At 32.5% G+C, this 15,735-nt stretch overlaps 2 pseudogenes; both read right to left on the reverse strand.

The window, feature by feature from the left end:
- Positions 1 to 361: 361 nt before the first annotated feature.
- Positions 362 to 1,733, reverse strand: LOC107023650 (annotated as a pseudogene).
- Positions 1,734 to 3,176: 1,443 nt separating this feature from the next.
- Positions 3,177 to 8,106, reverse strand: LOC107023659 (annotated as a pseudogene).
- Positions 8,107 to 15,735: the final 7,629 nt, after the last annotated feature.

Genomic DNA, 15,735 nt, shown 5'->3' on the forward strand with positions numbered 1-15,735 from the left:
TTTACAACACAATAAAATTCACATAACATGAAATTTGTAGATCAAAATATCAAATTTTAGCAAACTCTAGTGATGATTTACCAAAACGCCTCTTAAATAATCCCAATAATCAGAATGCAAGATATGTTTGTACACTTGTTATTCTATCTTTCACCATTTGTGAAAATGGGACAATGACACTGTAACGTCTAGCGTTCACAAATATAGGTACGGATATTTGAGCCATGCTCGAAACAATTGCTACACAATGCTCGATACTCTTGTATCGATCATTGCTCATGATATGCAACAAGTCACATATGTTAACTGCTAACGCACCTTTGACTGGATTTACGTGGATCCACTTATCGCCTTCAATCCCTCATACATTTAGGCATCTCGTGTTGTCTTAGAAGACCACAGTAGTGCAATACTTGTCCCAGTGTTGGTGAGCCCTCATGGGATACTTAAATTCGGGCATGGTGGATAGTAGTTTATGTTGATAGACATAGTTCCAATCAAGAGACATTCTAAAGATTCATCAATTTTATTGACATTGATACCCTTCAAAAGAAACTCTAACAACTTTTTAGCAAATGGTTTAGCGCACTTTTGATATTCCAAGAATTGGCTCACCAGTGAATAAGTCAGGAATTTCGTTAAGAGAAATGAAATTTAATAGCAAGGTAATTTGATGTCAAAGTCAAGAATTTAACTAAGAGTGTTTTCATAGTCCATCAGAAACAACATATTTACCCCGTCAAAGTAGAAATAAGATTTGCGTACATCCTACCCTCTCTGTATCTGACTTATAGAAATATTCTAGATATAAATGGATAGAAAAAATTCCTACATATGCAATATAATTCGGATTCAAGTTATATACACCTTTATAAAATTTAGAGATAATGGTCATAAATACGGCTGCAGTAAAAGATTTTTACAAGTCTCTTATCTGACTTTCATCAACTAACTATCAAAGTACATCACAAAATAATGAGTCGGTTACCATTATGATGAAATTTTAAGCCTAATTAATTTGTGACACAACCTTTTGTTATTATATTGAGACACTTGGTGGAGTAATTTTCGAGCTTTGTTTTGATAAATACCAAACTATAGTTTGATAGAAAACACAATCACCTTACAATTAAAGATTTGAAGCTCATGAAAAAAATGATACTACCACTATGTTTTTTACTTACTCAAAACATGTGACCTATAATTTAAACAGAACAGAAACCCATAAACATGCCTTGTTTAAGGAGGACAAAGGATGCTATCATTTTGTGGGTTACAACCATGTTTTATACTATCCCTCCACTCCAAAAAATTTTCATTTTTCTCACCAATAGCACTCCAAAACATCAACACAGATTCACTAGCATTATATTTGTCTTTACAATACTTAACGTTTTCTTCAGGTGGCAATTCACAGAACTTGTGTCCGACGTCTTTTAGATCTTCAAGAACTTCAATTGGGATCCCGTGATTGATGATTTGAAAGGAACCCCACTTGCTTGTTGCTTCTTGAATTAATTTTTAAACATTTAAATAATCAAAATTTGATAAATCAATAATTGGAATTAATTCTTGATTGTCAATTTGAGATTTGTGTAGTTTGTATTCTTTTGGTTGAATACATTGATTTAGTAAAATTTCAAGTCTTATGTCTATTAGGCCTTTTAGTCCATTAACTACTTGATTACAAAATCAAGTATGTAATCATTTGATTCAAAATTTGATGAAGTCATTTGTGTGTTGAATCTTGATGGGTCTGTACTAATCCAAGAAGTTAATTTAGAGTTTTTTATGGCTGGTTTGAGAGGGGTGTGTCGGGGGAGGATGGGAGGGAAGAAGAGGGTTTTCTATGAAAATAATAAAAGAAGGAGATTTAGGGTTTTTATGGTGGGTTTGAGGGGGGGGGATGTTAGGGTTTTGCCCTGGTATTCTGAATTTTATTTTTATATTGAATGAAAATCAAAGTATTACAATAAATGTTTATACTCTATTATATCCATAGAAGGTTATAGTAAAAATAGTACTACTATGATGTAATATTGTATTTTGCTTTTAATATTATAATTTTATAGCCATAAATTATTATGACAATTGAAAATAATTGATGGAACATCTATCAAATGTGTATATTTTTTTGAGTACATAGCAAAAAACTTTAAAAAGTCATAAAAGCAATACTATTTAAATCTGATTGAAGAAAAAATTGCATATGCTTGAGTGCATTTCCAGATAAACTACTAAATTTTCATCATATTTGTGTTCTTCGTTTGCTAGAAAATCGACACATTAATTTACCTCTCTCCAAACATGTTATATAGTGTCTAATGTGAAATTATTAAATTTCAACTAGGTCAAATACTCAAAATTCATGAAATGTGAAATTTTACATTTATTATATTGGTTAAAAGGTCGGAAAACTACATTCTACAACATATGAACATAGTTTTTTAATAATTTGAGCTAATTAATAAATGGGGCAATGACCAGACAAGACTTGGATCGACTTGACAAATCATATTTGCATGAAGGATTTTTTATTATTAGGGTGATTCTTTTTTGTAGAATTTACATACTGTTTGATAATCAAAGCTCGACATTTGATACTAGTTTTAATCATTGAGATACTACCTATAATAATCTTTTATGATTGAAGGGTTGATACAGTATTAGGAGTAAAGTGATATATTCTAAATTCAAAATGTTAATGATGGAGATAGTTACTACCAGTCATGATTTTAGAATATGATAAGCTTCTTTAAGTAGGTGTTTTCCCCTCATTTTTTATATTCATTAACCTATTTAAAATCAAATGCAAATACATTTCTAAACTCTAGATCTTTAATTGATGGCGAAGATAATTGCTATCCATCATTAGTACATATTTTTTCTTATTCTATATTCGGTATACGCTTTAAAAAATGTCATTTTTCATATTATATAGTTCCAAGTTTAAAATTATCACAGTGGTTATACACCAACAATTAGAAGAATAAACTTACAATATTTCGAAGAAAAATATATGAGGTAAAGTTATTATAAACAAAAAGTAGGATAAAGGAGAATAAGATTATTAAATTATTAGAACAAAATAAGATAATAGTTTTCTAAAGAGAGACTTTTTGTCCTTATATGATAAAAAAATTTACAATATAATAACATTCTAAGAAATTCGTAAATTAGTCAAATTTAGCAAATTCTAGTGATGCTTTTCTAAAGCCTCTTACGGTGGAAATAATCCCAATAATCAGAATTCAAGATATGTTTGTACACTTATTTTTCTCCATATTTCAACATTTGTGGAAATGGACCAATGACATTGTCAAGGCTAGCATTCACAAATAGTTGTACAAATATTAGAGCCATGCTCGAATCAACAACTACACAATACTCGATACTCCAATATCGACCATTGCTCATGATCTGCAACAAGTCACCTATATTAACCGCTAAAGTCACCTTTGAATAGATTACGTGGATCCATTTATCGTCTTCATTCCCTCGGACATATAGGCCTCCCCTGCCTATTAAGAACAACAGAGTGATGCAAGACCCGTCGCAGTGTCGGCGATCCCCCATAGTGATACTTGGATTTGGGCATGGTGAATAGTAGTTTATGGTTATAGATATAGTTCCCATCAAGAGATGTTCTAAGGATTCATCAATTTTGTTGTCATTGACACCCTTCAATATCACTTTTAACAACTCTTAGCTACTGGATTAGTCCACTTTTGATACCCCAAGACTTGGTTCCTATAAATCAGTGAATAATTCAGGAATTTAGTTAAGAGAAATAAAATTTAATAGCACGGTAATTTAATGTCAAAGTCAATAATTTCACTAAGAGTGTTTCCATACTCTATCCAAAACAACATTTTTACTCCCACAAAAGTAGAAATATGATTTGCATACATCATATCCTCTCCATACCCTAGTTGTGGAATTATAAAATATATATTATTGTAAAACAAATAGAAAAAACTCCTACATATGCAAAATAATTCTAATTTAAGTTATATACACCTTTATAAAATTTAGGGATAATGGTCATAAATACGATTGCGGTAAAAGATTTTTACAAGTTTTCTTTCTGACTTTCATCAACTAACTATCGAAATACATCTCAAAATTAATGAGTCAATTGCCATTATAATTAAATTTTAAGACTAATTAACATGTGACACAACCTTTAGTGATTGTATTGAGACACTTCATAGAGTAAGTTTCAACTTTGTTTTGCTAAATAGCTAGTTGTAGTTTAGATAGAAAATGCAATCACCTTACAAAAAATAATACTCCAGGTATCCTTTTTGCATACTCAAAAACATGTGACCTATAAATAACAGAGAACAGAAAATTCAAAAACTTACCTTTTTTAGGAGGCCAAAAATTGTTATCATTTTGTGGGTTACAACCATGTTTATACTGTCATGATGGGGGAGCACCCCCAGACGTAACTGATGTTGTCGTCCTCGTAGAGGACTTAGACAAGCCCTTAGCGTTCGTCATAACATTTCATAGGTCAAAAATGCGGAAAAATTAAAACTTTTTATATATTGAGGTTTACATAGACGCCTCACATACTACTATGGGCTTTACTTAGACTCCTTGCATAGGAAGCTTACATAGGCTTCTTGTTTAGACAACATAACCACCATATAAGGATTTAGTCTAATAATACAGTCTTACATTAAACCATATAAAATGAAGTAGAACATTCGGGCATAGCCCTTAATACAAATTCATAATTGCCACGTAGGGCTTACAATAATATCTTCAACAATATGAGAGAAATGAACGTCTTTATACTATAGCAATACTACTAAGGTAGAGTACTTGGCACCATCCTCGAACTAGAGGGAATACCAAAACTTGGGGAAAAGTCCAAGTCTTCTTGCAATCGACCTTGATACATCAACGACCCGAACCTACATATTTGTAGAATCATAAAGAATATGGGTTAGTACAACCACTTGTACTTATGGATATATGCACATAAACCATTTGAAATCACGCTTAAAAGGAAATTTAGTTCAAAACCATGCTAAGTCACTTAAAAAACCTTTATTGACAATTAGGAACACATACAAACCAATGATCACATATATTCATTAAGACAAGTCCATATGCAACACAAGACCACCATTATCAATAAAGTCAAGTCAACATGGATATTATAAGCATAAGGTAATATCAACATGAATAGTAGCATATCAAGATCATATAACCAAAAGAACTCCAACATAATGTCACAACAACAAAGCATGTCCAAGAGTTTATATCATCATAACTTATAAGACCCTTACCAACAATCTCATCCCAAGCATACAAGTGCAATGCTCATGTGAAGTCCCATAACCCCACATAATCAAGTAAACAAGGAAAGAGATCATAAGTAATGCCTAACTCCATATAACATAGCATCATGAGTAATTATAATCATATATAGACATATAGACCAATAACATGTTCATAAATGAAACTATCATATAGGGTCATCAACATCCATATAAAGTCAACATATATATATCATTTACTTTATAAGAGCTTAAGAACAACAACCTGGGACTTTCCTCAAGGCCAACTAGTGCAATGTATAGGTAGAGTCTGATACCCCTACCTACACTAAGAACAACCCCTTAAGTAACCCTAGTTAGAGTTCACTTTATTACTTTCATTTTACTTTTGGGAACAATTGCCTTAACCGACAATGGACCATGTGAGCTAAACATGGAATCCGGTGTCATGAACCCTATACCGAAAGAAGGTGGTCTACTTGCCAAGGTAGGACCAAAACATGAACATAGTCTTCTAGGTGGATCCACTAGCTAGTATTCCTATGGGGACAACATAGTTCAAGAACTAGGAGATATGTATTAGAACCTCTTTATGCACAATTGCATTATAGTCACCATCTCATGAGAACCATTGTGAACCTACCTTCCCACATTGGGAAGGAATACCTTTCATATCTAGTTCACTCGGTGCTAAGCTAAAGTCCCCTTTTTGAAATGTCATTAAGTCATTCTTAATCATCATAGCTTAATATAGGTTATAGGAGACTAACCCCCTAGTATAACATGTCATTGTCTCATTAGGTATAGGATGAAAACTTCCTTTCATCAAAAACCATCATTAGTGAGATCAACATATCATAGTCATATCATCTAAGGCACACAAGAGAAACATCATCCAACTTGCATTATCATAGCCTCGCCATGATCTCACCTTAAACATAATCATAACATGCCATCATATTCATCATAACATATCTTCTTAAACTAATACATATAGTACTTCAATTGCACAACACCATCAATAATTAGTCATCATCATTGAAGTAAAGAGTTCAAGATCACAAAGTCTTACCAAATAGCCTCCACGGCCTTCATCAAGAATATCACCCTCAATTCATCACAATTATCGAATAATAGAGTCATCATCATCATAATATAGTGAATTAAATAATAACATAACCAATTCTAACAACCGTAATCATCTCCAAGTCCAATTCATAACTAGGATTAGGGGAAAAGGTTCAAATCTTCAAGAAATAGATCAAATCCCAAAAATACATGACAAATAGGCATTTCATGAATGAAATAGAATACTTAACACAAGTCTAACAATCAATACGTTCATCAATTCCCATCAATTCATAAGCAAGATCAATGATTTGGGGAATTGGGGAAAGGGCATGGATCACACGAAATTTCATTAATCAACATAAATTACTCAACAATATACACTTAATTATCCATAAGTAATCTCAATTCGTTATAATGACTCATCAATTTCAAGTTTAGAAAAAAAAAACTCATTTGTTGAGAAAAACCTTTGGAATAGGGTGATGTAAAAATCTACTTTGGATGGACCTCTTGGGAAGGAATCCCAAGAGTGAAGAATTTGTACCTTAATGAAGACTTTATCCACGAATTTGAGAAGAAAACTTGAGAACTTGACCTTCTTCTCAAAGCTTTCAATGCTCTTCAATGGAGGTTGACTTAGAGAGAGAATTTAAAAAGAAGTGAGGGTGATTTGAGGAATTGATTTGGATGGGTAAAAATGACTTAAAACTGACGCTAAATCAATATATAGACACCCCTAAATCACCCAAAATACCCCTCACTTAACTGGGTCTTTTTGTGAAGTCAAATTAACTTAAAAACTACGCGAACGAATCTGAGAAGTGGTTGCGTGTCACAAGGGCAATTCCAAATCCTTTTTCTGAAATCCGGATTGAGGATGTGAACCTCGTGAAGGCCCCGTGTCACGAGGCACTTTTTTCCTGCCAAGTGTAGGTTGCGCGACGCATGGAGACCCTCGATTATTGGTTGGTTGCAGGCTGCTTCGGCAACCTGCTCGACAATGTTCGGGTCCTCCTCAAGCACCCTTCGGGTGGTCCTTGGAGAGTCATGACTGGAATTTTTGACTCTATAAATATTATTTTACCTATTTAAAGTATTTTTACAAGTTTAAGACTTCATATGACACTCCCAAACCTTCACCAAACACAAGGAGTCTACTAGTTTAATTTCGCTAGTTTCGGGACGTCAAAGTCTTCCTTTGACATTTAGGCTCTAATACCCCTAAATAAACTTTATTATGTTATTCTAGGTCTGGAAACATCATTTTAATCATTATTAGATAGTTGAGTTTCTAGTCTAGGTTCATAGGACTTTCGAGGTGTTACATATACTATATCTGTGCACTCTAAAACATCAACATAGATTCACTAGCACTATTGTTGTCTTTAAAATATTTAACTTTTCTTCATGTGTCAATTCAAAGAACTAATTGTGTCCGACATCTTTAACATCTTCAAGAACTTCAATTGGGATATCATGATTGATCATTTGGAAGCAACCCCACTTGCTTGCTGCTTCTTGAATTGATTTTCAATATTTAAATTGTCAAAATTTTATAAATCAATTGTTTGAATTGATTCTTGATTGTCAATTTGGATTAGTCTAGTCAGTGTTCTTTTGGTTGAATACATTGATTTGGGATAATTTCAAGGCTTTTGTCTACTAGACCTTTTAGTCCATTTGCTTTCTTGATTACAAAATCAAGTATGTCATCATTTGGTTTAAATTTTGATAAAGTCATTTATATCTTGAATCTTGATGCATGTGTACTAATGGAACAAGGAAATTTTGGGGAATTTTTTATGGTTGGTTTGAGAGGGGTGTGTCGGGGGGGAGGGGAGAAGAGGGTTTTCTCTGAAAATGAAGAAAAGGAGATATTGGATTTTTATGGTGGGTTTGAGGGGGGAGGGATGTTAGGGTTTGCCCTGATTTTCTTACATTATTTGAATTTTTTTTATTGAAGGAGAATCAAAGTATTACAATAAATATTTGTACTTTATTATATCCATAAAAGATTATCACTAAAAGTAATAGTACTATGATATAATATGTATTTTTCTTTTAACATTATAATTTTATAGCCATAAATTAATGACAATTGAGAATATTTGAAGGGGGCATATATCAAATGTGTATATTATTTTTTAGTACATAGAAAAAACTTTTAAAAGTCATAAAAGCAGTATTACTTAAAATTTGTTAGAATAAAAAAATTCATGTGCTTGAGTGAATTTTCATATAAATTACTAAATCTTCATTGTATTTGTGTTCTTCGTTTGCTAGAAAATCAACAGATTAATTTACCTCTCTCCAAACATGTTAGATAGTGTCAAATGTGAAATTATTAAATTTCAGCTATAACAAATGCTCAAAATTCATGAAATGTGAAATTATACATTTATTATACTGGTTAGAAGGTCGGGAAACTACATTCTACAACATAATAAGTTGAGCTAAAAAACGAATGGGGCAATTACCAAGCCTAAAATGGATCGATTTGACGAATCATATTTTCATGAATCTGTTTTATTGTAAGGGTGAAGTTTTTTGTAGAACTGGCGTAGTGGTTGATAAACAAGACTCGACATTTGATATTAGTTTTCGTCATTGAGAGACTACCTATAACAATCATTGATGATTGGAGAGCTTTGTCACCCTATATTTGATACAAGTCTTAGGAGTAAAGTAATTTATTCTAAACTCGAAATCTACAGTTAATGATGGAGATAGTTACTACTAGTCATGATCTTAGAATATGATAAGCTTCATTTAAATGGGTATTTTACCCTCATTTTTTATATTCATTATCCTATTTAAAATTAAATGCAAATATATTTCTAAACTCAAGATCTTTAACTGATGGCGGAGATAATTACTACCCATCATGAGTACATGTTTTTTTCTTATTATATATTCAATATCCGCTTTGAAGAAAGCCCATTTTTCAAATTATAGAGTTCAAATTTAAAATTATCATAGTGTTATACACCAAAAACTAGAAGAATCGACTTATAATATTTCAAAGAAAAATATATGAGGTAAAGTTATTATAAAGAAAAAGTAGGATAAAGGAAAATAAGATTATTAAATTATTAGAACGAAACAAGATAGCAACAGTATCATACCTACTCACTTGTTATGTAAAGAGAGACTTTTTCTTTCCTTGCATGATAACATTTTTTACAATACAATAACATTTACATAACAATAAATTTTTAGATTAAAATATCAAATTCTACGAAAACCTAGTGATGCTTTACTAGAAGGCCTCTTTCGGTAGAAATAATCTCAATAATCAAAATGAAAGATATATTTGTACACTGATTTTTCTCCATCTTTAAGCATTTGTGGAAATGGACCAATGACACAGTCAAGGTAGCATTCACAAATAGCGGTACGGATACTCGGGCCTTGCTCAAATCAACTGCTACATAATGCTCGATACTCTATCTATTATTCCTCATGATCTACAACAAGTCACAAGAGGCAAGGAATAATACTTAGCATTAGGGTTCTTCTTCTTCTTCCTTTTTTGTTTTTTCTTCTTCTTCTATCTTACATATAAGTAGCTAAAGACCCTTGTTATGGGGTTGCCGCTATGAATGATTGTTTAACATTTATTTCTTTGGATGAATTTGATTATCATATAAATTATTCTTGTATTCTTTATTTTATATTTTGATGCTTGGCCACTATCAAAAAAAATTCATTTTCTACCCTTGAACTCGAGAGATTAATAAGGAGATACATGCAGTGAATATAAGGAGTGTGATCTCTTGCATATCACTTATTTAGATTTGTTTTCAAGATTCACACCTACAAAACACCATGCTTGATTACGAAAAAAGATAAAAAATAAATACTCAACAATTGTGTTTGTCTATACCCGCTCAATGATGTAGTTAGACGGTCAACTGGGATAGGTGATTAGAGGTCGAGAAATCATGATCATAATATAAACTTTGTAAGTCAGTAATTTGATAATCACAGGAAATCCATGAAAGATATGTGATACATGAACTCTTCGTGTGTTGCAGCCCTAGAATCGACCTAATTACTAAAAGTCAACCTTATTCTTAAATTCTTGCATTATTTTGTTTACACATATAAATTAAACTTTTTTGGCACGCTTAAATCAATAATTAGACTATTATAATTAATTAAAGTAGTTAATTGAAAAGTCGATTAGGTATAATGATGCATCTCTTTTAGGGCCACGATATTACTTGCACAACCACATACACTTGCATGTGCATTTGGAAGCAACATGTTTTGACGTCGCTGCCAAGGACATACAAATAAATTAGTTTCCCAATTTATACTTTTTTATTTTTATTTAATGAAGCTTTATTCTATTAGTTTTTTTACGAATAATTTTTCTCCTTTGAATATGTTAATATTCTTATTGATATGGACGATTGGGACAAATGATGGTCGAGTAATAACTATCCTTGTAAGTATTGTGAAGCCCACTTAAATATTGAATGTCCTACTATTTTTAAAGGCAAGTTGGGAAAACCTATCTAATCTTTTGAATGGAATGTATGTCATATTTGTGGTGATTAAGATGGTCATTGGAATGGTTGTCCTAACTCTTATTTCTCTCCTCTAACCCCTATTATCATTCTTGTTTTGTTTGTGATAATCAAAAGAGTAATAGAGCAGAGGATACCCAACAAGAGCTTTAAAATGCGAAGTTTGTGGAAGTAGCTAGCATATGGATGTATATTGCAAGTTAAATCCATAATCTATGAATTATGCTGGGAAATGTGTATAGGGATTGTGGATCCCAAGCCTATCGCAACACGTATAATACAAGTTGGGAGAATCAACCGTACTTCTTATAGGGAAGTAATCAGTACTAGAATCAAATTCATACTCAGTGCAATTCTCAAAACAATAGGTAGAAAAATACCAACAACAATTCAAGGGAATAATCAAAATGACCCGCATAGGGACATGATTACAAATGAATTATTTAAGAGAATGATAGAAAGGATTGACAACTTGGATGATGCTCTACAAAATGTTTTGTTGAGCAACCAGGCGTTAAATGCTGCATAAATTTGACATTTATGAATTGCAATGTACATGCTTAGGTAATGCTCAATTAGAGGAAGGTATTGAATCCCAACAAGCAAAATTTATGAAGAAGTAGAGATAGTGAGCCAATTTCGGCAATAAGAATAATCTCAACTTCTGTAGTTTCAAGAGTCTATCTGTGATGGTCTATCATACATAAAAATCCAATTGATAAAAGGAAGAGTTGATCTTACACAAGAAATTGATCAATTTTAATAAGATATTCATGACTTTAAGGCTCTGTTCAACAAAAAGATTGAGGCGTCTGATGTCGAATCACCAATTTTCATGGATGATGACCAACTAATGGAGAAAAAAAAGGAAATCCAACCATGCAACTATACTTTATTACTGAGTTTCAATGTTGAGAAGGAGTACAAAAGTAAGAATGTTTCAAATAATGTTGTTTTGGAATTGAGGCATCTTGGATTTCATTTAAACATTTTTCTACATTATGCTTGAATGACAACATGAAATTCAAGTCATACTAACTAGTGGAGGAGTATATACATGATAAAAAGGCACTTAAATCCCAAAGTTTGCTAGTCCACATCGAAAAAATGACATTCCTCACATATAGGCAAAGAACTGCACGTTGTGACATATATTCTTGGTTCCTTTATATTTATGTTACCGCTCCTTGAGAGGATAAGAAAAGTTGATCCAAAGTTACAGGTACAATTCATAAGTTCAAAGTAGAAGAAAAAGTGATGAACTTAACCATGTCGAACCACAACATCAAATTAAGCGCTTATTTAGGAGGCAACCCTAGTTGTAATGTTGATTTTTATTTTTTTTTAGTGTCATTTTTGTTTTATTTTACAGGTTTTGGAGAAGTATGGTATCCAAAATTTAGAGCTAAGGAATATGGCTAAGAATGAGTGTGTGATCCTCATTGAAAACTAAGAGGACATGTTATTAGCTAGGCCTACGGGACGAACGGAGTTCTTCCTTTCACTCTAAGCTTATGTATTGATTGTTGCATTGGGGATAACGTCATCTTTTAAGTTTGGGGAGGTATAAATTCCTAGTTTTTACTATTATTGAGTATTTTTTTAGGATATGTTCTCGGCTTTTATTTTTGGTTCTTTTCCTAAGGATTGTCCATTTGAACCGAATAAATATTTTCTTTTAGGAGAGTCATAGAAGTAGTGGCGTGTCCCAATTACGGATGGATGGTGATCGTGTTAAAGAAAAAATAGACAAAGGTTTGTAGGAGTGAACATCCGATATTTGGAACTTTGAAGCCCCACTTGGAAATTAGTCGGACGTCATCAGGTAGTTCATGCCTGATCATATAGATTAAAGAAGTAACTCTTGAAAACACATAGGTTCTTTAATGGGCCTTAGAAATAAAGAAATTAGGCTTAATTGTGTAAATTCACTCAATGAATTGTGCATGAGCAACCAATAATTGTGTCCATATATGTGCACCATGGTGTCATGTATTGTGAGCATTTGATTAGTTTCTTACATAGAATAACATGTAGAACTTGCCACGTGATTGGGTGATAAATTGACTTGCATGAAGTTGTGGAACGTTATTTAAGTTTCTCCTTGTATAGCCCGCTGATTCTAGTTTGTGCGTCCTAGACATTATCCCTAGTGTAGCCCATTGATCCTTGTAGTATTTGTTTGTTAGTCGTATAATGAGTCTGATCCATTTTATATACCTTGTCTCAATTTGATACAAATAATGTTCCTTAATGCACTTTGTGATGAAAGGGGTTGAATAAAAAGAATAGTGATTCAAAGGGGAGAAGGCGAGTGTAGTGAAGGAGAGAGTCAGTGAAAAGATCCCATAAATTAATTAGCAAAGTATTGGCTTCATATGAAAAAAAATGAAAAAACAAAGTGCTAATATATTGACATAAGAAAAGTTATTTTCAAGTGGCAAGTGATTTTGATTATTAAGGGTGGAAACTAAAAGAAAAAGGGCAAATTTTGAGAGGTGTGAGCAAAGGAGAGAAATAAGCTAAGAGAGGAAGAAATGGTAAAGTGTTGTGTAAAACAATGCATAAGGGAGGAAATTAATTTTATATATGTGTGTGTGTGCGCGCGCGCGTATGTGTCCAAAAGTATTCTTCCCGTCCAAAAACGTTACATTAGTACCTAAGAAAGTCTTTTTGATTCTATGAGTAGAGTACCTTGCCAATGTCACTATACACTAAGGGAAATCCTATGACATGTTGTGATATGTTGAAACATCTTTTGTGAGAAAAAAAAGAGTGTTTAAACTTTCAGAATTGGCCCTTTAAAGTTGAATGGCTGTGAAACTAAAACACGATGAGATAAGGGTTGTATTGGAAATAGTGTGGGTAACTCATAACATATACATGGTATTATTGTTACTTATGTTGTTTATACATTATCCTATTGGTCTGATAGATTTGTAATGAGTCTATTATTAAGGTTATGTTGTGTCTGATAAAAAAGTTTGGTGTTAAGCAACGACATGTGTTATTGCAAGAGAGGTGAATTATGGAAACATGATTGAAAGAGTTTTGTTGATGAAAGTAAGGGCGGGAGGGTCCTTAGGTGTTAATGGTGAAGTGATAGCAACAATGTAGAGATATGTTTGAGGATGGACAAAGGTTCAAGTGTGGAGTGGTGATCTTGGGTGTACTTATATTCTCATTTACTCTATTTTACCCGCATATACCTTGAGTTCTAAGAGCATTCTTTAATCTATTAGTTGTGTTTTGATGATTATGCAAAAAATTATGCACTAAGACATGTGATTAGACAATACAGGAATTGATGCAAGAATCAAGTAAATGGGACCTTAAACAAAGGCGGAGAGCTTGGAAGAAAATTAGAGGAATACAAAAAATGAATGATTAAGAGAAATATGTGCTTTAGCTCGCTATTGGGAACCACGTCAGGTCCCAAACCACTAAATTTGGGGTCAAGAAAATAGTTGGTGCGCCCTGCTAGGCCCTAAATTTGTAAAGTCCATGTATAGTGCTACGATGGTCCACTGCCACATTAAAGCCCAACAAAAATTCCAAATTTTAGGAATAAAAATCCAAGAAGAAAATATATTCTTTTCCCAAACCCTATAAATAAAACAACGTGCTTCTTTTCACAAATCCATTATACTTTTTGGTACAAGAGGCAAAAAATAGAATTCACTATTAGGGTTTTTCTTCATCCTTTTCTTTTTTTCTTTTTTAGATATTAGTAGCTAAAGATCCTAGTTTTGTGTTTGTGGCTATGGATGATTGTTAAACATTGATTTGTTTGGATGAATTTGGTTATTGTATAATTGAAAACCCTAGAAATTGGAAAGTTAAAAGGGAAAGGAAAATGCAAACTCTTAACACTGTAGCAGGTTCTACGAGTCCAACCTATGGAATGTAGAAAATTTTATGGGACGTAGTAAAGAAGTAGTAAAGTTGGAGATGAGATTTTAAAATTTCATGTTTCTGGTTGACAAGTTGTAGATGGCCTCCGTACAAAAGTTTCAAACTTAGTGAAATGATGGACTAAAATATTAAGTTCTATGGGTAGGGTCTATGGGCCATAAGAATTCAAACTGACCATAGAATGTTCTCATGGGAAGTAAGGTGAAACTTAGGTTTCTGAAGTTAGTTCCACGCTTTACCAATACAGACCATAGAAAGATCTATAGAGCGTACGTCCAAATCATAGGAATCGTCCGATAGTTTTTAAGGGTATTCATGTGTTTTCCTATGAATCTAATGCCTATACTACGTTGTTTAGACCCTATTACTATTTCTTATTCCTAAACTAGCCCCAAGTCTTTCATTCTCTTCAATTCCCTAAATCCATCCAAGTTCATCTCCTTCAATTGTCTCTCAATGTCAAGAAGAAGAATCTAGGGTTCCAAATCAAGTCTTCTTTTTCATAATTGATTATGGGGTTTTATCCTCAAGGTATGTAGGTTTCCATCAATGGGTTCCATTCACCCATTGAGCCCCAAGGTTTTCTTCAACTCTCCAATTCAATTATAGATTATGATTTTGACTATGAACATAAAAAACATGAATTTATAGAGAAATTATGTATCTATGAATGATGTTTTCATGAAGTATGCATGATTTATGGAAAAAGAGATGAATTATGATCTAGGTTTCCTAAAGAAAAGAATCAAGAGAATCGTGAAAAGTTATCTCACATATGTATAGACTGTGTAAGGTTTTTCACATACTCATGCATAAATATCGTGTCAGGTGTATCTGATTTGGTTGTCAAAGAGTGTCATACTGCCATGTTGATTAAGAAGATATATATATATATATATATATATATATATATATATATA

This window comes from Solanum pennellii, chromosome 1 (genome assembly GCF_001406875.1).
Source record: "Solanum pennellii chromosome 1, SPENNV200".
Classification (NCBI taxonomy): Eukaryota; Viridiplantae; Streptophyta; class Magnoliopsida; order Solanales; family Solanaceae; genus Solanum; species Solanum pennellii.